Below are 17,500 nucleotides of genomic sequence, written 5' to 3'. Positions count from 1 at the left end.
TTTTGGCATTTACCACATGGATGATTTTCACATCATTTCTGAAAACCAGTTCATATTAGCACCTTTCTTCCTTATACACGAATCAAGTCACAAAATCCCAATGGAATTTAAAATACAAAACCATTTCTAGGTAAGCTTCAAGAAACTTCTGGACTGTTTGGGATATTTTTCAGTAAGTTCACCTTTTCCTGGTAATTTTTTTTGGTGTTTTTTTTTTTTTTTTTTTTGCCCCTAAACTTTCTCATTTACAAAATATTGGCCTTGAACGAAATAATCTAGAAAGGTCCTAACCATCTGCGTACTGATGATAAAATGGAAGAAACAATTCACTCCTGAGTATTTAATCTTATGAAAACATTTTATTAACTATACTAGTGAGAGAGATACAGGGAAAGACAGACAGAAATACCAGAGCCTTGCTCAGCTCTGGTTTATGGTGGTGCTGGGGACTGAACCTGGGAGCTCAGAGCCGCAGGCAGGAAAGTTTCCGTAATTATTATGCTATCTCCCCAGACTGAGGTGTTTTGTTTTTGCCTCCAGGGTTATTGCTGGGCTCGGTGCCTGCACTATGAATCCACTGCTCCTGGAGGCCATTTGTTCCACTTTTGTTGCTCTTGTTATTGTTGTTACTATTACTGTTGTTGGATAGGATATAGAACTCATCCAAAAATGGGGGGAGGGCTTGGACAGAATATTCACCACAGAAGAGAACCAAAAGGCCGAGAAACACATGAAAAAAATGCTCCAAGTCTCTGATTGTCAGAGAAATGCAAATCAAGACAACAATGAGATATCACTTCACTCCTGTGAGAATGTCAGACATCAGAAAAGGGAACAGCAGCAAATGCTGGAGAGGATGTGGGGTCAAAGGAACCCTCCTGCACTGCTGGTGGGAATGTCAATGGGTCCAACCTCTGTGGAGAGCAGTCTGGAGAACTCTCAGAAGGCTAGAAATGGACCTACCCTATGACCCTGCAATTCCCCTCCTGGGGATAGATCCTAAGGAACCCAACACATCCATCCAAAAAGATCTGTGTACACATATGTTCTTGGCAGCACAATTTGTAATAGCCAAAACCTGGAAGCAACCCAGGTGTCCAACAACAGATGAGTGGCTGAGCAAGTTGTGGTCTAGATACACAATGGAATACTACTCAGCTATAAAAAATGGTGACTTCACTGTTTTCAGCCCATCTTGGATGGACCTTGAAAAAATCATGTTGAGTGAAATAAGTCAGAAACAGAAGGATGAATATGGGATGATCTCACTCTCAGGCAGAAGTTGAAAAACAAGATCAGAAATGAAAACACAAGTAGAACCTGAAATGGAATTGGCGTATCGCACCCAAGTAAAAGACTCTGGGGTGGGTGGGTGGGGAGAATGCAGGTCCATGAAGGATGATGAATGACATAGTGGGGGTTGTATTGTTAAATGGGAATCTGGGGAATGTTATGCATGTACAAACTATTGTATTTACTGTTGAATGTAAAACATTAATTCCCCAATAAAGAAATTAAAAAAAAAAAGAACTCAAGAGAAGAGGGGAAGACAGAGAGGGGCAGAGAAAGACAGACACCTGCAGACCTGCTTCACCGCCTGGGAAGTGACTCCCCTGCAGGTGGGGAGCCAGGGGCTTGAACTGGGATCCTTGAGCCGGTCCTTGCGCTTTGTGCCACCTGCGCTTAACCTGCTGCGCTACTGCCCGGCCCTCCAGACTGAGTATTTCAAATCTTTAAATAATTTATGATGGACCTCTCTAGAATGAACCCAGGGCCTTGAGCATGTGCCACATTACTAAATGGCTTCCCTGACTCAATTTTCCATTCTTATTTCAGAGAGAAAGCAAAAGAGAGAAGCGAGAGAGAGGAGAAATACCACAGCACTGCATCCCCATGGGGGTGTGCCCAGGGCTGAACCCAGGGCTTCAGGGTGTGAACGCTACCAGCTGAGATGTCTGCGGGGACCCTGAATTCTCTTTATAGTGAGATCTTGATTTGACTGCAACTGTGTCCCCAGGGATTTTCAGTGTCTCAGGATCAGAGACTTAGGTGGGCTTCAAGCAGGAGTTATTTAGCATTGACTGATGGGCAGTCTTTTAAAAATATTTCTTTTTACTTATACTTATTACAGAGAGAGAGAGAGAGCGCAGAGGTGCTGAGGATTGAACCTGGGACCTTAGAGTATCAGACTTGAAAATACTGTCTTCTCTTTTCTCCTCTCTTCTTTCCTTATTTTGTAGAGGGGGAGGGAAGAGAGAGAGAGGAGACAGAAAGGCAGAGAGAGACACCTGTAGCCCTGCTTCTCTGCTTGTTAAGCTTCCCCCCTGCAGGTGAGACCAGGGGCTTGAACCCTGGCCCCAGTGCACTGTAGTGTGTGTTGTGTGTGTTGATCCAGGCTCCTCCAGCTGGCCCTCCCTGTACAAGTGCCGTCCTTCCCTCCCAGCCAGGCTCAGCCCACCATGTCCCCACACACAGCCAGGTTGTTTCAAGGTGAAGATGTCCACTCACACAATGCTGCTTCTCTTACTATCTCAATGACAGTTTTGGACTTCAGCCCTCACCTTCATGCTCATAGCTGAGGGTAACCTTTTTCTAGGAAAGTCTAGAATTCCCCATCCAATGTTCACTTTCCTTATTAGGGTGCATAGCTCAAAAGCTATTTTATCTTAAATCAAAGAATAAGTACTGGTACTGCTTCCTTATTCCAAAAGTAATGACACTTCTGTGCAAAAAGAACTTGCAAAATGTGTTCTAACTATTAAAAAAATTGTGACTGAAAACACGATTTGCATTTACATAGACCACAACTTGCTCAGCCACCTGGGCTGCTTCCAGGTTGTGGCTGTTACAGATTGTGCTGCTGTGAACACAGGTGCACAGATCGTTTTGGATGGGTGTGTTGGGGTCCTCAGGATCTGTCCCCGGGAGAGGACTTGCAGGCAGTTTGCATTTACGTGCTCTTGTGAGTCATTGCTTTCTTGCTTGTGATCAACTCTGGAGTTTATTGCAATCTTGTTCATTATGTGGCTATTTAAAAAGCAGAACTGCTCACTCTGGAGCTACTGCAGGGAGGTATAAATAATGATGCAGAAAGATATTGGGGGCCAGGTGGTGTGCTTGGTTGAGAGCACATGTCACCATGCACAAGGTCCCAGGTTTGAACCCCCGTCCTGGGTAGTGAAGCAGGGCTGCAGGTGTCTCTCTCTCCCTGTCTATCTCCCCCTCCCCTTTCGATTTCTGGCTGTCTCTATCCAATAAATAAATAAAGACAATTTAAAAATGGGGAAGCTGTGCTGTAGTGCAGTGGGTTAAGCACACATAGTACGAAGCGCAAGGACCCGTGCAAAGATCCAGCTTCGAGCCCCCAGTTACCCACCTGCAGGGGAGTCGCTTCACAGGCAGTGAAGCAGGTGTCTGTCTTTCTCTCCCCCTCTCTGTCTTCCCTTCCTCTCTTGATTTCTCTCTGTCCTGTCCAGCAACAACAACAGCAATAACAGCAGCAGCAACCATAATGGAAAAAATTGGCCTCCAGGAGCAGTGGGTTCCTAGTGCAGGCACCAGGCCCCAGCAATAACCCTTGAGGCAAAAATAAAATAAAATAAAATAAAATAAAACCCCAAGACATAAAGATATTGGCAGGCGATATAGCTCACTGGGCAGGACTCTGCTTGAGATGTGCACACCCCTCTCCCTTGCTGCACGGCAGGAAGCTTTGCTGCCTTAGTCCCAGTGTCTGAGTGTCCTTCCCTCCCTATCCCTGACAATCTAAAATATAAAAACAAGATTGAATTTGATGTATGCCTCTGACTCCAGTAAGCAAAAAGCAAGAAATTAGTGACTTCTACATTCTATTCTGAACTCCTCTCTTACGAGCCAGAACAACATCAGCTTAGGCAATCGTCTCTGCGCCTTCTAAAGCAGCGTTTCCACTATGGCACGAAGTCATCGGGCCCTGCAGCTTTCCGGACGGAGGCTGTGCTTTCCAGAGGCCTTTCGATTCAGGCTCTGCACTCGCTTTATTCTTTCCTTTTCCCAGAAAGACTTAAGGTAATTTCAAGCCACTTTTCTCTGCCGATTATAATCTGTAGAGGAAGGAGAAGCCTCTTGTATTTGTACTACATAGCTTTTTTTTTTTTTTTTTTTTTGACCTGGTACCACTAGGCAGAGCTTAATACCTTGAGGGAATGGTGCTACCAATATCCAACAACCTCTTTAGAAAGCGAAGAGTAAGCCTTTTGTGTCTGTGTTTTTCAAAAACAGGCTTGTAAGGAGTTCTTACCTTAGTGTTCAGTGCCCTCCACTGTCTATAACCGTTCCATGTCATTGTATTTTCTAGATAAACACTAGTGGGATTGAAATAAAATGGAATTACTTCCAAGTGTTTCTAATAGTTCTGTGATAGATTAAACTATGATTTCAAATAACACTGAAGTCCGAGACAGTAATGGTTAATAGCTGTGGTTCTGTTATCTGTTGTAAAATATCTAAATGATGCCAACTGGACTTCCCTGGGCAGATGACCCCACCAACGTGTCCTGGAGCCTCCCTTCCCCAGAGCCCTGCCCCACTAAGGAAAGAGAGAGACAGGCTGGGGGTGTGGATCCACCTGTCAACGCCCATGTTCAGCGGGGAAGCAATGACAGAAGCCAGACCTTCCACCTTCTGCATCCCACAGTGACCCTGGGTCCATGCTCCCAGAGGGATAGAGAATAGGAAAGCTATCAGGGGAGGGGATGGGATACGGAGATCTGGTGGTGGGAATTGTGTGGAGTTGTACCCCTCTTATCCTATTTGTCAGTGTTTCCTTTTTATAAATAAAAATAAAAAAGGAAAGAAAATATCATCTTATTCAGGAAAAAATCTAAATGCGACCATGTTGGTCTAATTCTTTCTTCCCTCCAGTGTTATCACTGGGGCTCAGTGACTGTACTACAAATCCACTGCTCTTGGAGACCATTTTTCCCATTTTGTTGCCCTTGTTGCTGTTGTTATTGTTGTCATAGCTGTTGTTGTTGGATAGGACAGAGAGAAATGGAGAGAGGAGGGGAAGACAGAGAGGGGGATAGAAAGACAGATACCTGCAGACCTGTTTCACCACTTGTGAAATGACCCCCCGGCAGGTGGGGAGCTGGGGGCTCGAACCGGGATCCTTACGCTGGTCCTTGTGCTTTGCACCATGTGTGTTTAACCTGCTGCACCTCCACCCAGCCCCATGTCTAATTCTTTTTTGTTGTTGTTAATTTATAAAAAGGAAACACTGACAAAACCACAGGATAAGAGGGGTACAACTCCACACAATTCCCACCACCAGAACTCTGTATCCCATCCCCTCCCCTGATAGCTTTCCTATTCTCTATCCCTCTGGGAGTATGGACCCAGGGTCACTGTGGTATGCAGAAGGCGGAAGGTCTGGCTTCTGTCATTGCTTCCCTGCTGAACATGGGTGTTGACAGGTGGATCCATACTCCTAGCCTGTCTCTCTCTTTCCCTAGTGGGGCAGGGATCTGGGGAATCGGAGCTCCAGGACACGCTAGCATCTGGAACCTGGTGGTTGAAAGGAGAGTTAACATACAAAGCCAAACAAATGAACCTAAAGGCTGGAATAGTGCAGATGAAGATTTTTTTGGGGGGGTCTCCGTTTTGTAGATAGCTAGTAGGCATATTTTAGTAGTATTCCAAAGGGCCTGTGCCTATAGTAGTTTTTTTTTTTTCCTGAGCCTGACATCTGATATGCAGGTGTATCCAAGTTATTGTCTGGGGAGATGATGTCATGGCTAGAAAAGGACCAGAAAGCTGGATCAGGGAAGAGAGTAGCTCCCTAATATGGGAAAGGGGTATGAATATTGTTGACTGTAAACCCCATTGATTTGATGTGATCTGGGGCCCATATTTAGCTGAGGAGCCTGTGTGACCTCTGCATCCCTGTAGATCTGAGCTCACATTCTGTGGTCATGAGTAGGAACATTCCAAGCTGCCCCAGTATCAGGACCCATCTTCCTCAGGTGTAGCATAGAGTATGTTGTTTATCCTCCCTTTGGAGGATGGAACATTCTCTACCATTGTTGCTCTAAGTTGAAGGTAAGGTCCTATGGGGGCCCACAAAGGGGTCTATTTCCTGATAGAAATGACCAGTAACAATGGAGAGAGGGATTTATTCGAGGTCTAGGCCCATCATGTCTGTTTGGGAATCTCAGGACTCCCCAAATAGGGCCCCAGCTGATGGGGTGGCCTGATAGTGACTAAAGAGTCATCGTTAAAGTCTGCCAGTCTCTTGTACTTATTCAGCTTTTAATGTAGTTAAGTGAGCCCCACCCTAGAGGTTGCAGGACTGGGGGAAATACAGGCTCTATAGAGGAAGCGGGAGGCTCCTGCTGTCTTAGGGTTTAAGAAGACAATAGATAGTTATTGCTATAATCACATTAGTTGGCAATTGGGTTCACTTTGAAAAATCCCTCTGTGATCCCTCCTGCATTGCTGGTGGGAATGTAAACTGATCCAACCGCTGTGTAGAGCTGTCTGGAGAACTCCCACAAGTCTGGAAATGGACCTTCTTATGACCCAGTAATTGCTCTCCTGGGGATATATCTTAAGGAGTCAAGCACACCCATCCAAAAAGATAAAAGTACACCTATGTTCATAGCAGCATGATTCGCAATAGCCAAAACCTAGAAACAACCCAGGTGCCCACCTACAGATGAGTGGCTGAGAAAGCTGTGGTCTATATACACAAAGGAACACCACTCAGCTATTAAGAACAATGAGCTCACCTTCTCTGACCCATCTTGGACGGAGCTGGAAGGAATTATGTTAGGTGAGCTAAGCTGGAAAGAGAAAGATGAGTAGGGGTGATCCCGTTCATAAACAGAAATTGAAAAAGAACAGAAAGGGAAATGCAAAGCAAATTTGACTGAGTTTAGAGTATTACACCAAAGTAAAAAACTCTGGGGGGAAAAATAAAAGACAAAAGAAAAAGTATAACAAATTCCAATCTTCTTCTTTTTGTCTCAAATCGCTTAAAGGGGGGGGGAGCTTAGTGGCTTACAGTTCAGTTGTTGACACATGGTACAATTTCACATATTTCCATGATAAGTAACAGCCAAATACGTTCATTCTGATTTCACAGAAACCAATACAGAACAACTATATGGTCTGATCAATTATATGATCTGAACTTCTACCCACTTCTTCTTGCCTCTTTTCATTATTTTAAATTCATTTCATATATTATTTTATGCCATTCACATGTGTCTGAAAAGAAACTATTTTTATGTAATTAAAGAACCATTGTTACTTCTAAAATATTAATAATTCTTTAATATAAAATATCTGTTCAATATTAAAACTTTTAATTGCGGGAGTCGGGCGGTAGCGCAGCGGGTTAAGCGCAGGTGGCGCAAAGCGCAAGGACCGGCATAAGGATCCCAGGTTCGAGCCCCCGGCTCCCCACCTGCAGGGGAGTCACTTCACAGGCGGTGAAGCAGGTCTGCAGGTGTCTGTCTTTCTCTCCCCCTCTCTGTCTTCCCCTCCTCTCTCCATTTCTCTCTGTCCTATCCAACAATGACATCAATAACAACAATAACAACCACAACAATAAAGCAACAAGGGCAACAAAAGGGAGTAAATAAATAAATATTTTTAAAAAAACAAAAACAAAAAACTTTTTAATTGCTTCAAAAAAAAAGAAATATCCCTTTGTTAGGATTTTCTGTATCATACACAACATAATTTATGTCCTTTGACATTATTTGTATATAGCTGTGTCACCGGTTGCTTCTGTTCTCCCTTGTCTAAGCTTATTTATTTATTTATTAAAATATTATTTATTTATTTTCCCTTTTGTTGCCCTTGTTATTGTTGTTGTAGTTACTATTGATGGCATCATTGTTAGATAGGACAGAGAGAAATGGAGAGAGGAGGGGAAGACAGAGAGGGGGAGAGAAAGACAGACACCTGCAGACCTGCTTCACTGCCTGTGAAGTGACTCTCCTGCAGGTGGGGAGCCGGGGGCTCGAGCCAGGATCCTCATGCTGGTCCCTGCGCTTTGCGCCACGTGTACTTAACCCGCTGTGCTACCGCCCGCCTCCCTTGTCTAAGCTTTTAAGAGAATCAACATATCGAAGACTCAGCGTCTGGTCTGTACATGAAAAAGTTTGGTTGCCCTCTCATATGAATTAAATAGTGATTTATATGACTGAAAATTAATTGGAGTGTACATAAACACCATTCCCACCACCAAAAGACTGCGTTCCCCGCCCCCCACCCCATGAAGCTGAACATCCACCCTCACCCCCACCCTCACCCTCACCCTCAGCCAGGATTTTTACTTTGCTGCCCTACTTCAAACTCAGATCCTGCTTTGAGTTTCCCTGTCTGTTCTTCTTTCTCAGCTTCTGTGGATGAGTGGGATCATCCCATACTCGTCTTCATCTTTCTGACTTAGCTCACGTAACATAATTCCTTCTAGCTCTGTCCAAGATGGGTCATTCTTCTTCTTCTCTTTTTGTTTTTGTTGCCCTTTTGTTGTCATTGATGCTGTTGGATAGGACAGAGAGAAACTGAGAGAGGAGGGGAGACAGAGAAGGGAAGAGAAAGATAGACACCTGGGGGCTGGATGGTAGCACACCTGGTTGGGCACACATGTTACAGTGTGCAAGGACCCAGGTTCGAGCCCCCAGTCCCCACCTGCAAGGGGAAAGCTTCACAGCGGTGAAGCAGTGTTGCAGGTGTCTCTCTGTGTGTATCTCTATCTCCCCTTACCCTCTCAATTTCTGGCTGTCTCTATCTGATAAATAAATAAAGATAATAAAAATTGAAAACAAAAAGAAAGATAGATAGACAACTGCTTCACCGTTTGTGAGGCAACCCTTCTGAAGGTGGGGAGCCAGGGCTTGAACTAGGATCCTTATGCCAGTCCTTGCACTTTGCGCCATGTGCACTTAACCCGCTGTGCTACCTCCTGGGGTTATTGTTCTTAACAGCTGTGTAGTTCCTGTCTAATTCTCAGTACAGTGACCGAGGTCACAAAATAAATGACAAGAGGATATTAACTTTCAGTTACTTGAGCCGTTTTTTATTCTATGTATTTTTCCCCCTCATATATAAGTTCATATTTTTTCCTAGGGCTTTTTAGTTAGATTTTTTTTTTCACACACCACTTCTTTAGAGATCATGGATTAAAATATTTTGAAAAATTACAAATATGTTGTAATTATAACTTTTCATTATTTATTCCAACTCTCAGTATCTTTTTCTCATAATGCTTAATGGGAACATAAATACACTCTGCAGTTGTTTTCATGGTACTTTTGTCTTTGAAGCATTCACCAAGGACAGAATGAGTGAGTGAATGAATGAATGAATGAATGAGAAATTTGACACGTAAACTAATGAAGCCTGACTTTTTTTCCCAGCATGTTAAAAGATGTGTGAGAACAGTGGAGTCTTCGCTACTAAGCTACACTGCTTCCTGTGTGACAGTGTTTTTGGGAAACTTGTCTCAGCTACGTCAAGACAGAGCAAACAAGAGTTCCATACTGTCAAGCCTGTATTGTGGGTTCTGCACCACGCCATTCTCTAGTCTAGCACTGTCCAGTAGAAGTAATTTGAGAAATATGTCACCCCATTTTCCACTAACCCTTGAAAAATGAAAATAAACAAATTAAATTAATGGTAGTCACTTGTCTGATTTAACTCAAGAATTTAACCCCAATCCATCATTCCCACATGCAGTCAAGATGAAAACATTCTTGAGCTAGTTCAGATTTGCTAATTCAGAGTCTTAGGAATACGGCATGTATTTTGTACTTGTAATAACTGTTCATCGAGCTAAGTCCCACTGCAGTTACCCAGTCCTCACACGTGGGCGGGGGCTGCCATATTGGGTAACTGAGCTCTGGTGTTCCCTTGCTGAAGGCACCAGAGGGCGGCCCTGTGGGGTGGAGGAAAGATGACAGAGAAGGGCTTGGAATTCGGAACTCAATTACACGCCTGTTTCTGCTGCGGACGTTCAAAACTGAGTTGCTGGTGAACACGTGATTTCATTTCTCTAGGTCTCAAATTCCTACTCTCTGTAACAGAGGTTATTAATGACTGTCATACTCCTGTCAAGACACAGTAGGGGAAATCCAATAAGACATCGTATATGAAAGTGTCTGTCAGCTCACAGCACGTCAGACACATGGAAGGTATTACCAGCCTCTGTTACTGTGGATTTATTCTCTCCCACAGTCACATTTTTAAATGGGAGGAGAATCAAGGATAAAATCTTTTAACTTCCAGCCAAATATTTCAACCAAGCACAACCCCTCCTCTTTTATTAAACAATTTTGAAGAAGGAAGAGTGTGGCAAAAAAAAAAAAAAAAAAGAGTAAACTCCACACTGAAGACCCAGGGTCTGCTTAGCCACTGTCACACTGCTCTGCTGTCAAGTAGACTTGGAGGACTTACATGTTTGCATAGCAGAATGGCGACCGTTGGAGTGGACTTTATGGCTGTCAGATGATATAAAAGCCCAAACTCTTCAAACTCCCAAACTTTCTACTTCCAAATTGAACTGTGGTTTCTCCACCCTATTTATCTCCAAAATGTGGGACAACCACAAGAAAGCCCTTCTGTACTGGGCCTGATGAATAAAATAGATAGGCATCAGTTCACAGTCAGTTTGGTCACAGATGTAGATCATTAACTCACATGTGTGAATCCAAGAGACACATGACTTTGCGGACAGAAAGTGAGAACATCCATTTTCTCGAGGCTCATCATGTGTGAAGCACGTAGGGCATTGCCCTGAGCAAAAGGAGTCTGCTTATCTGACAGTTATCAAGGAGAGCTAACTGCTAAGGCATCTCTGGGCTCAGGCCCTGGAACAGGCTGGCGGAGGAGGACCTGGGTGGGGGTCAGAGTGTTCTGTGGAAAACCAAGAGATGCCACACATGTGCCAATGACTGTGACTGACTATGAACCGTGAATCCCCCTAGATCTATGATACATGATTCTGTGATTTACAGTCTTGGGAGGTAAAGATGATCAGAAAGGAGTTCTAGATCACTAAACAGGATGTTAAAAGATCCCCTTCTTTATTCTTGGGCACAGTAGAGAGAATTCACTTTGCTCTATTTCTAGCCCCCTGACTGCAAAACTCTCAAAATGTACATTCTTTGCATTTGTTTCAAGTTGTCTATATAACTTAAAAACTAATACAAAATGTTTAGTGCTTTATATTGTGAGGAGTTAAATGTAAACTAAGTGCTTTATATTGTGAGGAATTAAGTGTAAACTAAGTGCATTTTCACTGAGACTACATATACATATATACTCAAAAAGCATTAGTGTAATTATTAGTTTGATGTCTTGCACCAGTGTAAAGGACTCTGGGAAGCGGGGAGCATTCAGGTCCTGATGCATGATGGTGTGGGCCCCTAGGTGGGGGTGAGAGTGGTATGAAGAAAGCTAAGGGGGTCGGGTGGTGGCGTAGTGGGTTAAGCGCACGTGGTGCAAAGGGCAAGGACTGGTGCAAGGATCCGGGTTCGAGCCCCCGGCTCCCCACCTGTACGGGGAGTCACTTCACAGGCGGTGAAGCAGGTGTGCAGGTGTCTGTCTTTCTCTCCCCCTCTGTCTTTCCCTCCTCTCTCCATTTCTCTCTGTCCTATCCAACAACAATGACATCAATAATGACAACAATAAGGATAACCACAACAATGATAAAACAAGAAGATCAACGAAAAGGGAAAAAGATGGCCTCCAGGAGCGGTGGATTCATGGTGCAGGCACTGAGCCCAGCACTAACCCTGGAGGCAAAAAGAAAAAGATAAGAAAGAAAGCAAGCTGAGAAATGTTGTTTTATACTCACCAATATTTGTATTCACTGTAAACCATTAATTCGCCAGTAAAAAGAAAATATTAACGTTTTTTTATTGCTTTCCATCAAAATCCCTTCTTAAAATGATTCTTAGATGGCTATTTTTGTAAAAAAACAAAAAACAAAACAGGAGCTATCATATACAGCCTTTGGGCCTGCCTGAACGCAGAACTCTGCCTGAATGAATAAACGCCAAGTTCATTTTCATTCAGTGTCACTGCTGCTGAGCGTTGAGTGGAATAGTCTATTGACTCACCTTTCCTTTGGATTCTTTTTGCACCCTCATTTGAAAACAAAGCATCATTTTAAGAGCTCAATAAAATGTACTTTGGATATTCCCACCATGATTTTTACAAGCCATCCCTTCTCCTTCGCCCCACAGTAACCACCTCCCCAACTTTTATGATTTATTTTAATATCATTATTATAAGTTTTTACTGAGTGAACCCATCAGTGCCTTTGGCAGTCAGATTTTGTTACAGGAAGTCCAGAAATTGAGCCTGTTGTTGGTTGCACCAGTTCGAGTTTCTCTGGATTGAGTTCAGAACCTTCTCCTGACAGTACGAATGTAACAAAAGTCATGCCTCCTTTCAGCCATGATGGACATCAGTGGTATAACCCGTTGCTTAAAGGACTACAGACTTTTTATTCAATGGTTTTACATTCTAAATATTTCATCTGATTAACATCTGGCCTTAATGGAATCCAGCCAAAACAACCAGTGCTGTTCCTAGTAAAAATGTGAGCCATTAGGAATCAGTAACCTATTTGCAGTTTCTCTAGAAGCTCTGAGTAGATACATTCTAGGCAGGCTGTCCGTGGCTCTTAACTACTGCGCTACTCTTGTGGCCTCTCACGGCAGAGCAGCCATGGTGGGGACTCCCCACTCTCTGAAGGGAGGCTGGTCAGCCTGCTCTGCCCCTCGAGGAAGACGGGTCCGGACATGAGAGCAGCCTGGAAGGTTCCAGCTGTGACCATGGATTGCGAGCTCAGACTGACAGGGACTCGGAAGGCCACACAGGCTCCTGTGCTGAATAGGAACAGACGTGGGCCCTGGGGCAAATCAATGGGGTTAACACTTAATGGTATTTATATATTTTCCTCATGTTTGGGAGCTACTCTCTGCCCTAATCCAGCTTTCTGGTCCTATTTTCAACTCTGACACCATCTTCCCAGACAATACTTTTAGCCCACCTGCATGTTAGCGATCAGGTTCAGGCAAAAGTGACTGAAGTCATGGGCCCCTTGGAACATACGTAAGATAGACCTCCTAGCTTCTTCCCACATGAAGACCCCTAATTTCATCTGCTCTATTCTTACCTTTTGGTTCCTGTTTATTAAACAGTTTGTCCTGCTTTATATTGTATCGCCTTTCAACCACCAACTTGCAGATGCTACCATAACTCCATCCTGACTTCTCTGTGTAGACGACCTCAAGAATGTGTCCTGGAACCTCCCCTCCCCAGAGCCCTGTCCCACTAGGGAAAGACAGAGACAGAGACAGGCTTCTGCTCCCCATAAAGAATTTGGTCCACCCTCCCAGAGGGATAAAGAATAGGGAAGCTTCCAATGGAGGGGGTGGGACACAGAACTCTGGTGGTTGGAACTGTTTAGAGTTGTACCCCTGTGATCTTACAATCTTGTTAATTATTACAAAAACACTAATAAAAAGTAAAAAAAAAGATAATTACTTGGCTAGACACTGTACTTTTATGTTTCAGTGGATCTCCAGCAAGGAAGCAAAAATATTGGGAATCTTAAATATTCAGACATTAAGTTACTAAATAAAATGAACTAGACCATAAAACCCATTGTACTATTATATTAGTAAATGTTGAGTCCAACACTCACACTTAAGAGCAGGCAGTGGGAAAAAGCATAGGACACTTGGGTACTATGAGATAATGTCTACTTGTCAGAAATGGATGGTTCTCCTTCCATAAAGAAAAAGGGTCATGATGGACTTTACATGTGAACTGTTTCTGCAGAGATTCTTTAGTAAGACTCTAACGTCCTTTCACTGAGCACACTCAGCATCAGTGGGATGAAGTGATGTCTGTCTGATCGCACATTCAGACTAGATAGTCTTCGGGGATGTTGAGGACCCATCCCATCAGACATCTGGAGCACATCATTTTCTCATTACAATATAGAAGTTAAAGCTGCGCTCTACCAGCCAGGAAGAAATTGGTCCAATTAAGAGAAATTTGATAGTGGCAGAGAAGCCCATCCAGACATGACTGGGAGATGATAAGATTGTCTTCATTTTCTCATTTATGTGGGAATTATTTATTTTATAGATCTTTCGATCTTTTATGACTTAAACCCACTGCTGAATCATGAAAAGAAGATTAAGTCAGTCATTTTCCTTTGCAAAATTTAGCAGTTAGCATCTGCTGAACACTTGGTACCTAATCAGATCCTATGGAAATCATTATTTTAAGATTCTGTTCAACATACTTGGACTTAAAAACCAGCTAGAGTCACACTCTGCACGTGTATTTTCACTCTCTGGGATTCTAAGAGCCCCTGGCATTCATAGCGATGGGCTCTGAGTTCTGTAACAGTGGAGGCGATAGGGCCTGCAGACAGGGCGGTAGCTAACTGCCAGCTGTCCCTGTCCCCATTGACAGGCCACTGGCTCCACCCACCACGCACCACCTCTCACTTACACTGAGACTTGCTGCACCTGTGGAATCAGGACCAATGGCCTGGTTTGTGCTCACCAGTGGCTGCTTCGGTCTCTTCACCCGTTGCTACTCCACTTTCCAAACAGCTGCTGAAGCAGAGGGGGAAAGAAAAAAAAAAAAAGAGTTTTTTTTTTTTTTTTTTTGCAAAGATAGGTAGAAGCTAAACTGTTACCAAGACATACTGTTTTTGGGTGCTAAAGAAATGATATAATAGGGATTTATAAAATACACACTTCACTTAAAATGCTACTATTTACCAAAAGTGTAGTGCACATTTAAGAGGCATGATAGATCCCTATACACTGCCTGTGAGAGATTAATTTTTTTGTCTTGTCAATTATTTGCTAATATTCTTTTAACAATAATTTTATTTATAAAAAGGAAACACGGCACAATAGGATAAGAGGGATACAGCTCCACACAGTGCCCACCCCCAGAGCTCCATATCCCATCCCCTTCCTTGGTAGCTTTCCTAATAATTTTGTCTCCTGTATATACAAAGGTACACTTGGTTGCTTTTACATAAAGGCTACATACAATTTGTCTCCAAATAAAGCAGTATGTGTCTTTATTAGTTTCATGACTGCACTAGATGTTACATTCTTAGGAACTTAATTCCCATTAGTACAGGGCTAAGATCATCTAGAATGATCTAGAATCATCTAGAATGTTTAGATGTCTAGATCATCTAGGAAAGTCTAGACGATTTGGCAAGCATTCCAGTATCTGCTCTGCAGATCAAATTTGCGGAGAAATAAAGCCAAAGAAGAAAACGTGGGTTTATGTGAGGGAGGGAGGGAGTGGATCCATCCACACAAGCCATCCAGTGCGCACACGACCAAGACTCAGCAAGGAATTATTCTCAGTTATTCGTCAAATCAGGGGAGAGATTGCTTTTGTGGATACTTAAGTTTTTCATTTGAGTTTCAGATGCAACTTAATTTGTTGAGTATGCTTTGTGAATTAATTGTCATTTCAGTTTTTTTTTTTTCCAAATAGTATGGAATTTCATTCCACTTAAATTGAATTCCAGAAATTTAACTGTTTTTCATAATAGAAATTCTTCATTTTGTCTTGTTATATTTTGCAGACTTGTTTAGAAAGTCCACTTAGCAACAAAAGAAACTAACAACCTCATTAAAAATGAGGAAAAGACATGGATACAGACTCTCAACCAAAGAAGAGATCCAGAGGGCCAACAGACATATGGAAAAATGCTGAAAGTAATTGATTATGAGAGAAATGCAAATAAAGACAACAATGAGACACCATTTCACTCCTGCGAGAACGGCACACATGGAACAGCAGCAAATGCTGGAGGGGTTTTGGGGTCAAAGGAGCCTCCTGCACTGCTGGTGGGAATGTCAATATGTCCAGCTCCTGTGGGAACAGTCTGGAGAACTCTCAGAAGGCTAGAAATGGACCTGCCCTATGACCCTGCAATTCCTCTCCTGGGGATAGAGCCTAAGGAACCCAACACATCCATCCAAAAAGATCTGTGCACACATATGTCCATATCAGCACAATTTGTAATAGCCAAAACCTGGAAGCAACCCAGGTGTCCAACAACAGATGAGTGGCTGAGCAAGTTGTGGTCTAGATACACAATGGAATACTACTCAGCTATTAATAATGATGAATTCACCTTCTTTCCCACATCTTAGATGGAGCTTGAAGGTATCATATGAAGTGAGATCAGCCAGAAAGAGAAGGATGAGTGTGGGATGATCTCACTCATGGACAGAAGTTGAGAAATAAGAACAGAAGGGAAACACACAGCAGAACGTGGACTGGGGTTGGTGTACGGCACCAAAGTTAAGGGGTGGGGGTGGGGGAGGGTTCAGATCCTGGAACATGATGGCGGAGGAGGACCTAGGTGGGGGTGAGAGTGTTTTGTGGAAAACTGAGACATGTGACACATGGACCAGCTACTGTATTTTACTGTCAACTGTAAACCATTGATCCTCCAATAAAGAAAAAGAATTTTAAGTATGACTTAATTTGACAATAAAATTCCCTCCAGTTTCTTCTGCCATTTTTTTTTCCTTTTTTTGAATAGGGTGAAGCTGAAGCAGGAGAGGATACAAAGTTGAAGTTCACAGTCAGCCTCTGTTTCTCTGCACAGCCTTCACAGTTCCAGACCCCAGAGATGACAAAGCACGTTCTAAACTGAAGGCTTGGAGGCAGAGAAAATGCAGCAAGACCTTCACTGTCACATTTATAACAGGAGAGGGACTTCCTCTTTTGGCATCTGCAGAGTGTTCATAACACATGCTTAACAAGTTATTTTTTTCCTTATGAGCCAGAAACCGTTCTTTTGATTACTAATTAAGACTTTTTTTGTTGTGATGACACTTCTTTTAACTTTGCCATTCAAAACACTCTAAAGCACTACAACCATTTACAAAATGAACCAAATTATTCACTAGTCAAGCACCATCGCAAGATCTGAAAGGAACTATTCACTGTATGGGACATGTGCAATTCACCGCATTTCAGTTCAGCTGGGAAGGATGAACTATAAATAGGACAGAATACTTAGAAAGAACTAGTCAAGATTTTTTTTTCATGCAACAACTTTATAATTAGACGTATGGCTCAATTTGCATTTGAAAACAAACTTTCAAATGTGTTGTCGACTGGAATTTAAAACAACTAAGAATTGAGGGGGCTGGGTGGTGGCATTCCTAGTTAGGGGCATGTGATGCTTAAGGATCCGGGTTCGAACCCCTAGTCCCCATCTGCAAAGGAATAGCTTTGTGAATGTTGAAGCAGGTCTGCTGATGTCTCTCTTTCTCTCTCCCTCTGTATTTCCCCCTTTGCTCTCTATTTCTGGCTGTCTCTATCCAATGCATAAACAAATAATAATAATATAATTAAATTAAGTAAGCACACCATACTACATAGAGCTTAAAGTACTAGAAGACCAAAACTCAATTTCTTTGAATACATA

General features: G+C 42.9%; 1 protein-coding gene across 4 annotated transcripts in view; it reads right to left on the bottom strand.

Annotated features, from left to right (window-relative positions):
* COL8A1 (collagen type VIII alpha 1 chain) overlaps positions 1-17,500 on the bottom strand; it is a 125,446-nt gene that overhangs the window by 58,208 nt on the left and 49,738 nt on the right. Inside the window, exon 2 of one of the 4 annotated variants that reach the window (XM_060172168.1) lies at positions 14,530-14,636. The gene's annotated coding sequence lies outside the window, so the exon portion shown is untranslated. The remainder of the gene's footprint in view (positions 1-14,529; positions 14,637-17,500) is intronic. The other 3 variants (XM_060172170.1, XM_060172169.1, XM_060172171.1) reach the window with 3 other exon arrangements.

Source organism: Erinaceus europaeus, chromosome 14 (genome assembly GCF_950295315.1).
Source record: "Erinaceus europaeus chromosome 14, mEriEur2.1, whole genome shotgun sequence".
In the NCBI taxonomy this organism is placed as follows: domain Eukaryota; kingdom Metazoa; phylum Chordata; class Mammalia; order Eulipotyphla; family Erinaceidae; genus Erinaceus; species Erinaceus europaeus.
The sequence above is the reverse complement of the archived record's forward strand: the minus strand, read 5'-3'. Positions and strand labels throughout refer to the sequence as shown.